At 50.3% G+C, this 15,764-nt stretch overlaps 1 protein-coding gene across 5 annotated transcripts in view; it reads right to left on the bottom strand.

Annotated features, from left to right (window-relative positions):
• LOC111968663 (CDK-activating kinase assembly factor MAT1-like) overlaps nt 1–15,764 on the bottom strand; it is a 71,465-nt gene that overhangs the window by 19,911 nt on the left and 35,790 nt on the right. The window lies entirely within an intron of this gene.

The following is a 15,764-nucleotide window of genomic DNA, read 5'->3' on the forward strand; positions in this document are numbered from 1 at the left end:
AGTTAGCATGTGGAACATTCAGGGCCTAAACCCATCAACCTTTGGACTGAAGAGTTTAGCACTGGATTCAACAAAAATCTTAAAGATGTTGACGTCATCATTCTGCAGGAGACATGGTGTAAGGCTGACGTTGTCACTCACTGTCCCTCAGGCTACAGAGAGGTCATTGTGCCATCACAGAAACACAGCTCTGTCAATAGAGGCAGAGACTCTGGGATTGATCATTTGGTACAATCCGCAACTCAAATCTAATTGATCCCCTCAAAATTGGTAAATATCACATTTGRTTAAAACTGAAAAAATAACTTGTACTGACAGAAAAAGATGTGTTCCTTTGCGCAATATATATCCCCCCCTCAGAATCCCCATATTACTCAGAGGAGATCTTCCCCACCCTTGAGGAAGAGACRTGCCATTTCCAGGCCCAGGGAAATGTGCTCATCTGTGGGGACACAAATGCRCGCACAGGAACACTACCTGATCTAAYGAGCACACGAGGGGACAGCTTTATTACAGGCCATACTGTTTCTAACTGTCTTAATCCCCCCCATAGAAACAACAGTGACAGCACCGTCAACAAAAACGGAAAGGATCTGTTGCAGCTCTGTAGAAGCCTGGGTCTGTACTTTGTCAATGGTAGGTTACGGGGGACTTTTTGGGGAGATTCACCTACTGCTCACCTCTTGGCCACAGTACAGTAGACTGACTATATGATCACAGACATTGACCCCTTCTCTCTCAGCTCATTCACTGTCAAGCCACTAACACCTCTGTCTGATCACAGCCAAATTACGTTGTTCCTCAAAAGAACAGACATGGAAACAACCACAAATTCACAGCCCAGTAAGCTGTACAACATCAGAAATTCATACAGATGGGCCCAAAACAGTACAGCAGAATACCAGAAAGCAACCTGTAACCAAAATATCCAAACACTCTTAGATAACTTTCTGGATACCACATTCACTCACAGTAAAGAAGGCATCAATCTAGCAGTACAAAACATCAACTATATATTCAGGCAAACAGCAAAAGAAGCACAATTGAAATTGATAAAAAACAAAGCAAAAAAGATCACTGATGACAACTGGTTTGATGCAGATTGTAAAATTATAAGGAAAAAACTTAGAACACTATCCAACCAAAAGCACAGAGACCCAAATAATGGTGAATTACACCTTCATTACTGTGAGACTTTAAAACTCTATAAACGTACACTCAGGACCAAAAAAGCACAGTACAACAGCAAGCAGCTGACACTAATTGAGGAGTCCATAAACACAAACAACTTCTGGCAAAATTGGAAAAAACAAAAAAAATCTAAACAAGAGGCATTAGCGATACAAAATGGTGACATATGGACAACCCATTTTAAAAGACTCTACAACACCGTTCAAATTGACACAAACGCAGAACAACGCCAAATTCATGAGAAGTTGAATGGATTAGAAAAAGCTATAAAGGACAATCAAAATCCATTGGACTCCCCAATTACTGACCAGGAGCTCTATAAGAAACTTCAGGCTCTCAAATTTAAAAAAGCATGCGGACCTGATGGCATCCTAAATGAGATGCTCAAACTCACTAGTGCAAAATTTCAATTGGCTATATTAAAACTGTTTAATTGATCCTGAGTGTAGGTTATTTCCCTGACATCTGGAATCAAGGACTCATAACCCCAATCTTTAAAAACGGAGACAAACTTGACCTTAACAATTACAAAGGCATTTGTGTGAACAGTAACCTGGGGAAGGTTTTCTGTAGTATTATAAATGTAAGAGTTCTAAACTTCCTTAATAAGCACAATGTCTTGAGTAAAAGCCAAATTGGATTTATACCAAAACATCGCACAACTGATCATATTTACACCCTATACACCCTGATAGATAAACATGTCCACCAAAATAATACCAAAATATACGCTTGCTTTATCGACTTCCAAAAAGCATTTGATTCTATTTGGCATACAGGACTGTTCTACAAAGTTATTGAAAGTGGTGTAGGGGGTAAAACATATGACATAATTAAATCAATGTATACTGGCAATACGTGCAGCATTAAAATTGGCAAGAAAATAACAGAATTATTTAACCAGGGGCGGGGCCTTCGTCAGGGTTGTAATCTGAGCCCTGCACTCTTCAATATTTACATCAACGAATTTGCCACTATTCTAAAAAAATCCTCAGCCCCTGGTGTTAGTCTCCACAATGCCTACTCTTCGCAGATGACCTATGCCTGCTGTCACCCACAGCACATGGCCTACAGCAGAGCCCTGGACCTGCTAGAGCAGTACTGCCAGACCTGGGCCCTGGCAGTAAACCCCAAAAAGACTAAAATAATGATTTTCCAGAGAAGATCCAGATCTCAGGGAATTAGACCAAAGTTCTCAATTGGTACAAAATATAGAGTACTGCACACACTACAATTACTTAGGTTTAAAAATAAGCTCAACTGGACACCTTAATGAGGCAGTGAATGAACTGAGAGAGAATGGCATTCTACGCCATTAAAAAGCTAATTCAAATTGGAATACCTATTAAAATTTGGCTAAAAGTAATTGAATATGTCATTGAACCAATTGCACTTTATGGCAGCGAGGTGTGGGGTCCACTTGCAAAACAAGATTTCATCCAATGGGACAAACACCCCATTGAAACCCTGCATGCAGAGTTCTGTAAGATTATCCTACATGTCCAGAGGAAAACTACAAACAATGCATGCAGGGCAGAATTAGGCMAATATCCACTAATAATAAAAACTCAAAAAATAGCAATTAAGTTTTGGAAACATCTAAAATACAGTGACCCCCTCTCATACCATTACCAAGCCCTGCAATGCCAAGAGCTGAGCAAAGAAAAGAGTCCCCTCATCCAGCTGGTCCTGAGTTCACAAACCTGTTCTACTAACACACTGAAGCCTCAGGACCAGAACATCCAATCAATCAGGATAAACCAAATTACAACACAGTCAAAACAAAACTATATTGCTTATTGGGAAACACAAGCACAAACACAAAGCAAAATGCAGGGGTATCTGGCCCAAAATCGACAGTACACTGTGGCTAAATATTTGACCATGGTTACTGATCAAAACCTTAGAAAAACCTTGACAAAGTACAGGCTCAGTGAGCACAGCCTTGCCATTGAGAAGGGTAGACACAGGAAAACCTGGCTCCCTGTAGAGGAAAGGCTGTGCAACCACTGCACAACAGCAGAACCTGAGACGGAGCTGCATTTCCTGACAAAATGTCAAAAATATAAAACAATTAGAGAGTGTAATTTCCCCAAATTTGAAACCCTTATTCAAGGTTTCAAAGACCTCTCTGATGAGAGTAGGCTACCAGTCCTGTTGGGGGAGGACGCAGAGAGCTGTGGGTTGGCAGCGCACTACATTGCTGCCTCCCATAAGTTGAGGGACAGTGTCTGACAAACCAATCAACCTGCACATGTACTCTACTGTATGCTTATTGTTGAATGTATGGTTATTTTGACACTTGGTTATTGTTGTTACTGTTGTCCCGTTGACAATTTTGATTCTCATTTCTATATTGTAAATATCCAAAATAAGCATTGGCAATATGTACAATGTTGCGTCATGCCAATAAAGCAAATTGAATTGAATTGAGAGAGAGACAGAGAGGCAGAGAGAGAGAGGCAGAGAGAGAAACAGAGAGAGGCAGTGAGAGAGAGGCAGAGAGAGAGAGGCAGCGAGAGAGAGAGACAGACAGAGAGAGGCAGAGAGAGAGAGAGGCAGAGAGAGAGAGAGAGAGAGGCAGAGAGAGACAGACAGAGACACATGGTGAAAGGGCAGTAAATCCCTTTTCTTTCTACAGAGACAGATGGACCAGAGCCAACCTGTACATCTCTGACCATTACACCACACACACTGAGCTCCCCTGTTAAATGGAGTGTCTGCATCACTGTAGCATACCAACAATGTGAATCTGATTATTGGTTGCCATCTGGGCCAAAAGCAACTCTACAGTATGACTAATGATTCAGATGCAGTCCCCTGTGAGACAGGACCAGGAAGTTGAATTATCCCCACAGAGGAGCCCGAGCAAGACAGGAGTAAGTCAAGCTGAAACTCAATTTATTGAAGCATACCAGCCCCCTATGCAGACACCCAAAGCTACACCATAGCACATCCCATCCAGCCCCAGTCTAGTGTAGTTTAGAGCAGTGGTTCCCAAATTGTGGGGCGCGGGGGTCTCCCCCTTCATTTCTTTAAATATATATATATTTTTAAACCTCTTAAAATGTAAATTCCCCATATTTGTGGACCCTATTAGATATGTTTTATTAAATTCAGTCTGACATACGAACGGTAGCCCCTATCTGCAAAAGCAGGGTGTCTGCGGAAAGCTGAGTATCTTGGCTATTGATCGGTGCCTTAAAATCTTTGGTGTGACTTACTACCATAAATGGGCATACACATCTAAGGGAAGGCCGAGCCGATGACCTCATTTCAAGATGGCTGCTACCTACATTCCGGTTAGCGTTCTGAAGCATAAACAAACTAAACACGGAATACGTTGCGACACAAGGAATCATGGTGTGTTGAACAAATCAAAATATATTTTATATTTGAGATTCTTCAAAGTAGCCACCCTTTGCCTTGATGACAGCTTTGCACACTCTTGGTATTCTCTCAACCAGCTTCATGAGGTAGTCACCTGGAATGGAATAGGTGTGTCCAAACTTTTGACAGGTACTGTAAGTATTCAGACTCTTTGCTATGAGACACACAAGGATGATCAATGGAAACAGGATGCACCGAGACAGGATTGTGTTGAGGCACAGGTCTGGGGAAGGGTACCAAAACATTTCTGCATCATTGAAGGACTCCAACAACACAGTGGCCTCCATCATTCTTAAATGGAAGAAGTTTGGAACCACCAAGACCTTTCCTAGAGCTGGCCGCCCGGCCAAACTGAGCAATCGGGGGAGTAGGGCCTTGGTCAGGGAGGTGACCAAGAACCTGATGGTTACTCTGACAGAGCTCCAGAGTTCCTCTGTGGAGATGGAAGAATCTTCCAGAAGGACAACCATATCTGCAGCACTCCACCAATCAGGCCTTTATGGTAGAGTGGCCAGACAGAAGCCACTCCTCAGTAAAAGGCACGACAGCACGCTTGGAGTTTGCCAAAAGGCACCTAAAGGACTCTGACCATGAGAAACAAGATTCTCTGCTCTGATGAAACCAAGATTGAACTCTTTAGCCTGAATGTCAAGCGTCACATCTGGAGGAAACCTGGCACCATCCCTACAGTGAAGCATGGTGGTGGCAGCACTGTGGGGATGTTTTTCAGCGGCAAGGACTGGGAGACTAGTCAGGATCGAGGAAAAGATGAACAGAGCAAAGTACAGAGAGATCCTTGATGAAAACCTGCTCCAGAGCGCTCAGGACCTCAGACTGGGGCAAAGGTTCACCTTCCAACAAGACAAAGACCTTAAGCACACAGCCAAGACAACGCAGGGGTGGCTTCGGGACAAGTCTTTGAATGTCCTTGAGTGGCCGAGCCAGAGCCTGGACTTGAATATCTCTGGAGAGACCTGAAAATAGCTGTGCAGCAACTCTCCCCATCCAACCTGACAGATCTTGAGAAGATATGCAGAGAAGAATGGGAGAAACTCCCGAAATATAGGTGTGCCAATCTTGTAGCGTTATATCCAAGGAGACTCAAGGCTGTAATCGCTCCCAAAGGTGCTTCAACCAAGTACTGAGTGAAGTGTCTGAATACTTATGTAAATGTGATACGTTTTTAACTTTCAATAAACTAGCAAAAAATTCCAAAACCTGTTTTTGCTTTGTCGTTACGGGTTATTGATGAGGAAAAACAACCATTTAATACATTTTCGAATAAGGCTGTAACGTAACAAAATGTGGAAAAGGTCAAGGAGTCTGAATAGTTGTTTCCTAATGCACTGTAAGCTTCCATTTGTCTGTGTTTGACCTATAGCTACATGGAGGGTATCAAATTCATCCTTAGGTTGGTAGGATCAAATCTAGCTTAATGCCAATGTTATCTGATTATCTAATTTTATGTTGCCATTAAGCCATACATAGTCACCACCAAAGACTATATCTTTGAGCATCAAAAATATGATGTTACCTGCATACGCTGTAGGCATCCATTACACAGGGGATTGGCTACTATGGCACCTTGACAGTCTTGTAGCCAATGAGATAAGCTTTCCAGGGATATGCAGTTGACCTGGGTGGGACAAAACAAGGCCTAGAACCTTTTATGCGTAATGCGAACTATTGCTTCCTGCCTCAGAGACGAGACGCACTGAGCATGCTACATTCCATTGTAAACAGATTTCTTCGCTTTAATTGAATTGCTTTAGCATAAAAGATGGCTTATAAAAAATTACAAATACAGGAAAAACTAAGAATATCGAACAGGAACCTAAAAAAGGCAGCAGCAGCTATAAATAACTATACGGACATAGAAGTTTTGAATAAAATACCGGAGTCGGACTCGGATCAGGGGAGCAATTTGGACAACGAGGATTTCGACTCAGCCGACAAAGATTTCTTTCTAGAAGGATTGGATCCACTTTTAGATCTGTAAGTACATTATTTTCATGACTTCATAATAGCTAATTTACTATATGTATTATGTTTTTTATAAGTAGTCTGCTTTTTGTGCATTGGATTTAGTTTACATAAGCCTATGTAACAAGTCATTTCATGTTATATAATTCCAAAGTAGTTATTGTCTATGTTTCATATTAGTTCATTGTTTGCTGTTCTAAGTTTCATCCTTGTAACTTTGGAGAGGCCACTAAACTCTCATGGCCATTGTTTATTTTGTAGTTCTCACCTCTGCCTTTGTCGCCAAAGTGTTACTGTTTGCATTGTGTCTGTGCTTCACACCTACGTGAGTCACTGTACAGATAAAGTTTAGGCTTGGTGTTTTTACTTTACAGTAATGTCGTTTTGTAAATTTAGTCAACTGTAATTGTGTGTCTTACAACAATATATCCCTTTATTTTATTCACCACAGAGCGGAGGATGCAGAGGATTTGAATGATGACGTTTAGGAGCCACCCCTCCTCAGCTAGCGCCCCCGCCGGTCAAGGTCTTCACTCTCCACTGCTATGTCAATCACCCCGTCTGATGGTTCTATATCCACCACTCGACAAAGACCCCACTCCTCTTCAACCACCCCCACTGCCGGCCCTGGCACCACTCCCCTCTCTGCAAGTTCATCTGGAGGTGTGGGGCAGGGAGGAGATCTAGGCCTCAACAGAGAAGAGGGAGAGGCAGTGGAAGCACTACAACAGAGGGATATGAAACTGAGGACAGGTGGCATACGGTCCTTGAAGATCAGGAGCTGGAACAATTTAGATTGACGACCTGAAGGCCCACAGTTGGTTAGTGATGAAACATACACTCCCTTACAGCTGTTTCAGCTCTACTTTCCCACCTCTGTACTGGGAACACTAATTAGTAATACCAACAAGTATGGGGAAGCAGCAGGGTGGAAGGAAGATGTCCTGGAAACATGTCAACATGGATGACATGCTCAACTTAATTTCCTTGGTGATTTACATGGGACTGGTAAAGTTATCAAGACTACTTGACAACTGGAGCAAATCCCCACTCTATCGGTTCCAGTTCCCCACCTCATGAGTGAAAACCGATTCTTGGCCATCAACTGTACTCTTCACATGAGTGACCCACAAAAGGATCAGGGAATGTCCAGAAGAAGGGGACTGCAGGGTATGATCGTCTTGCAAGAGTCAAGCCCCTTTATCATGACATGGTGGAGGCATGCAAAACTTACTACCAACCTGCTCAAAATCTTTCTATAGATTTACATTTACATTTACATTTAAGTCATTTAGCAGACGCTCTTATCCAGAGCGACTTACAAATTGGTGCATTCATCTTATGATATCCAGTGGAACAACCACTTTACAATAGTGCATCTAACTCTTTTAAGGGGGGGGGGGAGAATTACTTTATCCTATCCTAGGTATTCCTTAAAGAGGTGGGGTTTCAGGTGTCTCCGGAAGGTGGTGATTGACTCCGCTGACCTGGCGTCGTGAGGGAGTTTGTTCCACCATTGGGGTGCCAGAGCAGCGAACAGTTTTGACTGGGCTGAGCAGGAACTGTACTTCCTCAGAGGTAGGGAGGCGAGCAGGCCAGAGGTGGATGAACGATAGATGAGCGCATGGTTGCCTCAAAAGGTATGGTTGCCTCATATTGGCTTAAAGCAATATATGACAAATAATCCGACCAAATGGGGCTACAAGCTCTTTGTGCCGATTCAGCCTCTGCCCACACCTGGAACTTTTTAATCTATGAAGGCTTTCGCACCCACTGGGAAGGGCCTCTGTCATGCTCTGTCATGCAGATGATGGACTTCCTCTTACTTGGCAGTGGATACAAGCTCTTTGTGGACAATTTTTATACTAGTCCCATGCTTTTCATAGACATCTTAAAAAAGAAAATAGGGGCTTGTGGCACCATTCTTCCTAACAGAATCGGTTTCCCCAAGACCAAGGTAAACGACAAAGACAGAGGAGAGGGGGACCATAGGTTGGATTAGGACTAACAAGCCGCTTTTTGTGAAATGGAAGGACACTAGGGAAGTAACCATGCTCACCACACAGCATAAGGCATTCAATAACGACCACGTCTCTAGGAGGGTGAAAAATGTCACTGGGGCATAGGGGAGGAAGAAAGTCCCCATTCCTATTAAGGACCACAATGCCAGCATGGGGGGTGTTAACCTATCTGATGCTCTGATATACCACTTCCTGGTCTTGTGGAGGACCTGGTAGTAGCCTAAGACTTTTTTTTACCACTTTGTGGACATTGCTACAGTAAATGATTTCATTCTCCACAAGCAGATGGCCCTCTCTTCCAGTTGGCCTTCCGAGAGCAGCTGGTGTTGGGAATGGCTGAATTGGGGGCCCAAAGCAACCTCACAACCATAACAATAGCCCCCACTCAAGGTGAGCGACACTATCCAACACACATGCCAAAAGACAAAAAGGAACAACTGCAAGTATTGCACAAAACACAGGGAGGGAAAAGCCAGATCTCCTGTCCGAAATGCCAGTTCGCTTTTTGTTTCCTGGCAGAGGGACTGCTTCAAAGACTATCACAACATGCACAAGCTATGGTGAAAGTGAAATCTAATCATCTACACCTGGGATGTAATACGAACACGAATGCCATTTGTAAATAGTTCATCTTATTTCTATTTTCTTTTTAACCTTTTTTAGTGAAGGACGCGTGCATAACCAAGTTTGTGTTTGATAAGACATTTTTATATATATTTTTTTTTATGTATATCTGTTATTTTTATATTGTTTTTGTAAACAGTTCATTTGTATGTGGGACCAATGCATTGGATATGCCTAGGCTAAAAGTTCAGGCACTTTGGAGAGGTTGAAAAAAAAACACCACCCCCGACACCACCACAATGTTTGAGAGAGGTTGGTGTTGTAGAAATGTTGGTTTTATAGTGAACAATAACTTTTAGGCACATCCAGTGTGCAAAAACAGTGCAATTACCATATTTCAGACACTTTGGAGAGGTTGAAAGGACACTTGAATGTGCCCTTGATACCCCATAACACCACCACAATGTTTGAGTGAGGTTGATATGGTAGACATTGTGTTTTTATACAAAACAAATAGCATTTAGGGATTTGCAAATATGTAATAGCGCTGGAATGATCTAATTTGCAGACATGCCACTGTGGAGAGGTTTAGGGACACTTGGAAACATCCCATGACCACACCTGACACCACTTACTAAAACATTTGCCCATTTCTAGTTGTTAGGTCTATCAATCCCATTGTTCACATGTTGTGGAAGCCATCTGATGTGTTTCCAGCTCTGGTCATCAATAATTCACTTATAGCTTGTCAATGAAATATGACTTGTGTATTCTGTATATGTAACTCCTATCTTCTGATCATTTCCTCACAATCTCCCAGATGTCGTCTTTCCAAATATACCAAGTTGTTGCATATGAGAATCATGTAATTACACATGAATAGCAGTTACTTCTGGGTATGTCTATATAAGAGGAAATCTACATTTTGCCATTACATTTAAGAGGTTAAGGTACACAGTCCGGCTTTAAACTTACTCTTCAAAGTTGTTGTAGTAGAATGCACAAGGTGAAATTTCAAAATTGGGTAGTGCATCATCAATTTATCTTGTCATGTCAGTTATTGCATACAGCAAAATTGTATTTGCACAAAACGTGTAGAATTGCAGGAAATAAGCTTTAAAAATGCAAAATTCTCTCCACCAACAAGAGGGGTGTGAACAGTTTGTGTCATGAACAGTGCTTGTGCCCATAGAAATAGATGTAAATACATGCACGGGGGGGGGGCAGGATATTCCCCAATACTGGAAGGGGGCCCTTAGTGAAAGCGTTTGGGAACCCCTGGTCTAGAGCAGTGTGTCAGTACTGGCAGTATCCAGTTCATTCACTAACGGCAGCCTACAGACAGTACAATGGGATTGAAAAACAATACCCAACAACTGTTAGTGTTGAATGACAAGGGGTAGGCTAACTGGTTTCAACTGCCAGACATTAAGCTGCCTTGGTGCAGGCCAGACAAGACCAGAGAGAATGATGATCACATACATAACAGGTCACAGGTAGCATCATATCTGCAACCAATTCTTCAAATGAGTCAAAGAAACATCAACAGTTAATAAGTCTCAATGCTCGTGTCTCTCCTGCACGTGTGAAAGGAGTCCCCCGCACACCCAACTTTCAATCATGAACGTTCTATCATCACGTTCTATTAAAAGCAGTGTGGATCAGTGGATATGCTTGTTTTGAGCTCTCTGGCAATTACTCTGTCAGCACAGTGGAACAACAGAAAGAGCGAGGAGTGGAACAGAGAGAGAGAGCGGCAGAAAGAGAGAGCGGCAGAGAGAGATGCCAACAGAAAGAGAGAGGGCGAGAGCGTGGCCGAGAGCGCGCGAGAGAGCGAGAGGCGCGCGCCTCGACCTCTTCTCTCTCGCGCGCAGCCTCGCCTCTCTCTCTCTCGCCGCAGGCCCTCGGCTTTCTCTCTATCGCGCCCTCGCTCTCTCCTCCGCTCGCAGCCCTTCTGCCTCTCTCTGCTCTCGCGCCCTCCGGCCCTCTCTCCCTTCCCCCCTTCTGCGCCCTCGCCTCTCTCCTTCTCGCGTCCTCAGGCCTCTCTCTCGCTCGCGCTGCCAGTAGAGGCCTCGTCTCTCGCTCGCGCCCTCGGCTTCTCTCTCTCGGTCCCTCGGCCCTCTGCTCTCTCTCGCCTTCGGCCCTTCTCTCTCCGCGCGGCGCGCCTGGCCTCTTTCCTCTCGGTCGGCTCTCTCTTCTCTCGCGCCGTCGCTCTCTCTCTCATCGCGCGGCGCGCTGCCCTCGGCCTCTCTCTCTCTCTGCGCAACTGGGAGCGCAGCCATCGGCTCTCTCAGCGCGCGCGCAGCCTCGGCCTCTCATCGCGCGCGGCGCCCTCGGCTCAGTTCTCTCGCGCGCAGCCCTCGGCCTCTCTCTCGCTCGCGCGCCCTCGCCCCTCTCTGCTCGCGCGCCATCGCCTCTCTCTCGCTCGCGGCGCCTCGCCTCTCCTCTCTCGCGCGCCCTCGGGCCTCCTCTCGGCGCACTCGGCCTCTCTCTCTCTCTCTCTGCGCGCGTTCCCTCGGCCTCTCTCTATTCGCGCGCGCTCGCCTTCTCTCTCTCTCGCGCCCTCGCCTCTCTCTTCTCGCGCGCGCCTCGCCTCTCTCTCTCTGCCGCGCGCCTCGGCTCGTTCTCTCTCCTCGCGCGCCATCGGCCTTCTCTCGCGCGCGGGCCCTGCGGCCTCTCTTCTCTCGCTCTCTCTCGCGCGCGGCCCCGGCTTCTCTGGCGCGGCCCTCGCCTCTCTCTCGCTCTCTCTCGCGCGCGGCCCTCGGCCTCTCTCTCGCTCTCTCCGCGCGCGCCCCGCCTCTCTCTCGTCTCTCTCCGCCGCCTCGGCCCTCTCGCTCTCTCGCGCGCGTCTTCGGCCTGCTCGCTCTCTTCGCAATCCCATCGCTCTCTCGGCTCCTCCGCTCTCTCTCTCTCGGCTCGGCTCCTCGCTCACTCGGCTCCCTCTCCGCTCTCATCTCTCGCCCCGCTCTCTCTCGCCTCTCTCCGCTCTCTCTGCGGCCGCTTTCTCTCTCGTTTCTCTTGCGCCTCGGCTCGTTCTCGTCGCCCTCTCTTTCGCTCATCTCTCTCTGTCGCCCCTCTTTTCTGTCGGCCCTCTCTCTCTCTCTGTCGGCCCCTCGTCTCTCTTCTGACTCTGTCGGCCCTCTCTCGTCTCTGTCGGCCCTCTCTCTCTCTACGTGTGGCGCGCAGCTCTAGCTCCTGCGGCCGTGCTCAAGTCCCTGTCGGCCGCGCTCCTGCTCCCTGATCGGCCGCGCTCCGCTCCCTGTCGGCCGCGCTCTCTCTGTCTGTCGGCCGCGTCTCCTCTCCTCTGTCGGCCGCGCTCCTCGTCTCTGTGGCCAGGCTCTCTCGTCTGTCGGCCGTGCGCTCTCCATCTCTCTCTCTGTCGTGCCGCGCTCCTCTCTTCTCTCTGTCGCCGCTCTCTCTCTTTTGTCGGCCGCGCTCTCTCTTCTCTGTGGCCGCGCTCTCTCCTCTCTGTTCGGCCGCGGCTCTCTCTCTCTGCCTGCCTCTCTCTCTCTGTCGGCCGCGCTAATCTCTCTCTGGGTCGGCCCGCCGCTCATCTCATCTCTCTCTGTCGGCGCCAGCTCTCTCTCATCTCTGTCGGCCGCGCTCTCTCTCTCTCTCTCGTCGGCGCGCTCTCCTCTCTCATCCTGTCGCCAGCTTTGCTCATTCTCTTCTCTCTGTCGGCCGCGCTCTTCATCTCTCTCTGTCGCCGGTCTTCGTGTGGTGGTGAGCTCAGGGCGAGACAGTTATTAAAACAGCACGGTCTGTCCTCTCTCTCTCTCTCAATGTGTCGGCCGCTGCTCTCTCTCTCTCTGCTGTCGGCCGGTGCTCTCCTCTCTCTCTCTGTCGGCCCGCGCTCGCTCTTCTCTTCTCTGTCGGCCGGCGCTTCTCCTCTGTCGGCCGCCTCTTCTTCTCTGTCGGCCGCGCTCTCTTCTCTGTGGACCGCGCTCATCTCTCTCTCTACTGTTCTGCGCTGCTCATCTCTCTCGATCTCTGGTCGGCCGCGCTCTCCTCTCTCTGTCGGCCCGCGCCTCTCTCGGTCTCTGTCGGCCGGCTCTCGCTCTCTGAATCAGGCGCGCTCTCTCTCTCTGTCGCCGCTGCTCCTCTCGTCTCTCTCTCTGTCGGCCGCGCTCTCTCTCGTCTCTTGTCGGACCGCTGCTCGTTCTCTCTCTCTGTCGGCCGTTGGTTCTCTCTCTCTCTGTCGGCCTTAGCGCGTCTCATCTCTCTCTCTTCGGACCGCGCTCATCTCGCTGTCGCCGCGCTCGTCATCGCTGTCGGGCCGCGCTCTCATCGCTGTCGGCCGCGCTCTCACGTCTCTTCCTCTCCTGTCTCTGTTCGCGCTCCTCTCTCTTGTCGGCCGCGTCTCTCTCTCCTGTCGCCGCGCTCTCTCTCTCTGTCGGCCGGCTCTCTCTCTCTGTCGGCCGCGCTCTCTCTCTCTCTCTCGTCGGCCGCGCTCTCTCTCTGTCGGCCGCTCTCTCTCTGTTCGCCGCCTCTCTCTCTGTCGGCCGCTCCTCTCTCTGTCGGCCGCTCTCTCTCTCTCGGCCGCTCTCTCTCTCTCGCGCGCCCTCGCCTCTCTCTCTTCTCTGCCGCTCTCTCTCGCTCGGCCGCTCTCTCTCGCTCGGGGCGCTCTCTCTCTCGCAGCGCCCTCGGCCTCTCTCTCTCTCGCGCGCTCCTCGGCTCTCTCTCTCTTCGCGCGCCCTCGGCCTTCCTCTCTCGCTGCGTCCTCGGCCTGTCTCTCTCTGCGCGTCCTCGGCCTGTCTCTCTCTCGCGCGTCCTCGGCCTGTCTCTCTCTCGGGGCCTCCGGCGCTGCCGCTCCTCTGGCCTGTCTCCTCTCTCGCGCGCCCTCGGCCTGTTCTCTCTCTCGCGCCGCGCCTCGGCCTCTCTCTCTCTCGCGCGCCCTCGGCCTGTCTCTCTCTCGCGCGCCCTCGGCCTGTCTCTCTCTCGGCGCCCTCGGCCTCTCTCTCTCTCGCGCGCCCTCGGCCTGTCTCTCTCATCGGCGCCCTCGGCCTGTCTCTCTCTCGCGCGCCCTCGGCCTCTCTCTCTCTGCGCGCCTCGGCCTGTCTCTCTCTCGCGCGCCCTCGGCCTCTCTTCTCTCGCGCGCGCTCGGCCTCGGCTCTCTCTCTCTCGCGCGCCCTCGGCCTCTCTCTCTCTCGCGCGCCCTCGGCCTCTCTCTCTCTCGCGCGCCCTCGGCCTCTCTCTCTCTCTCGCGCGCCCTCGGCCTCTCTCTCTCTCTCTGCGCGCCCTCGGCCTCTCTCTCTCGCGCGCCCTCGGCCTCTCTCTCTCTCTTCGCGCGCCTCTGTGCCTCTCTCTCTCTCGCGCGCCCTCGGCCTCTCTCTCTCTCGCGCCCTCGGCCTCTCTCTCTGTCCGGCCGCTCTCTTGCGCCCTCGGCTCGTTCTTCTCCGCCTCGCTCTCGCCCTCGTTCTCTCGCCCTCTCTCTCGGCCCCCGTCTCTCGTCCGCTCTCTCCGCCGCTCTCTCGTCTCTCTGCGCTCTCTTCGCTCTCTCTCGGCCGCTCTCTCGCTCTCTCTCGGCGCTCCTTCTCTCTCGGTCGCTCTCTCTCTCGGTCGTCTCGTCTCTCGGCGCTCTCTCTCCCTCGGCCGCTCTCTCTCTCGGCCTCTCTAGGACCCTCTCTCGCACCCTCGGCCCCTCTCGCTCTCTCGGCCTCTCTCTCTCTGTCGGCCGCTCTCTTCTCGCGGCCCTCGCCTCTCTCTCTCGCGCGTGCGCCCTCGGCCTCTCTCTCTCGCGCGCCCTCGGCCTCTCTCTCTCTCGCGCGCCCTCGGCCTCTCTCTCTCTCGCGCGCTTCTTCGGCCTCGCTCTCTCTCGTCTCGCTCTCTCTCTCGCGCCCGCTCTCTCTCGCTGTCTCTCGGCGCTTCTCTCTCGCGCCTCTTCGCCCTCGGCCTCGTTCTCTCGCCCTCCCGCTCTCTCTCTCTTGCTCGGCCTCTCTCGCTCTTTCTCGGCCGTTCTCGCTCTCTCCTCGGCCGCTCTCTCGCTCTCTCTCGGCCGCTTCTCGGGTTTGGCCGCTCTCTCTCGGCCGCTCTCGTCGCGCGCTCTCGCGGCCGCTCTCTCTCTCGCGCGCCTCTCTCTCTCTCGCGCGCGCCCTCGGCCTCTCTCTCTCGCGCGCCCTCGGGCCTCTCTCTCTCCGGCGCCCCTCGGCTCTTCTCTCGCTCTCGCTCTCGCTCTCCCTCTCGCTCCTCTCTCTCGCCCGCTCTCTCTCGGCCTCTCTGCTCTCCTCTCGGCCGCTCTCTCTCTCGGGCTCTCTTGCGCCCTGGCTCGTTCCTCGCCCTCTCTCTCGCTCTCTCTCTCTGTCGGCCTCTCTCGCTCTCTCTCGGCCGCTTCTCGCTCTCTTTCGGCCGCTCTCTCGCTCTCTCTCGGCCGCTCTCGTCTCGCTCTCTCTCGCCGCCTCTCTCTCGCCCGCCTCTCTCTCGCGCCCGCTCTCTCTCTCGGCCGCTCTCTCTCTCGGCGCTGTCTCTCTCGGCCTCTCTAGGACCCTCCTTCACACCCTCGGCCCCTCTCGCTCTCTCTCGGCCTCTCTTTCTCTCTCTGTCGGCCGCTCTGCTCTCTCTGCGCGCCCTCGGCCGTCTCTCTTCTCTCGCGCGCTCCTCGCGGTACTCTCTCTCGCA

This window comes from Salvelinus sp. IW2-2015, linkage group LG9 (genome assembly GCF_002910315.2).
Source record: "Salvelinus sp. IW2-2015 linkage group LG9, ASM291031v2, whole genome shotgun sequence".
Lineage (NCBI taxonomy): Eukaryota > Metazoa > Chordata > Actinopteri > Salmoniformes > Salmonidae > Salvelinus > Salvelinus sp. IW2-2015.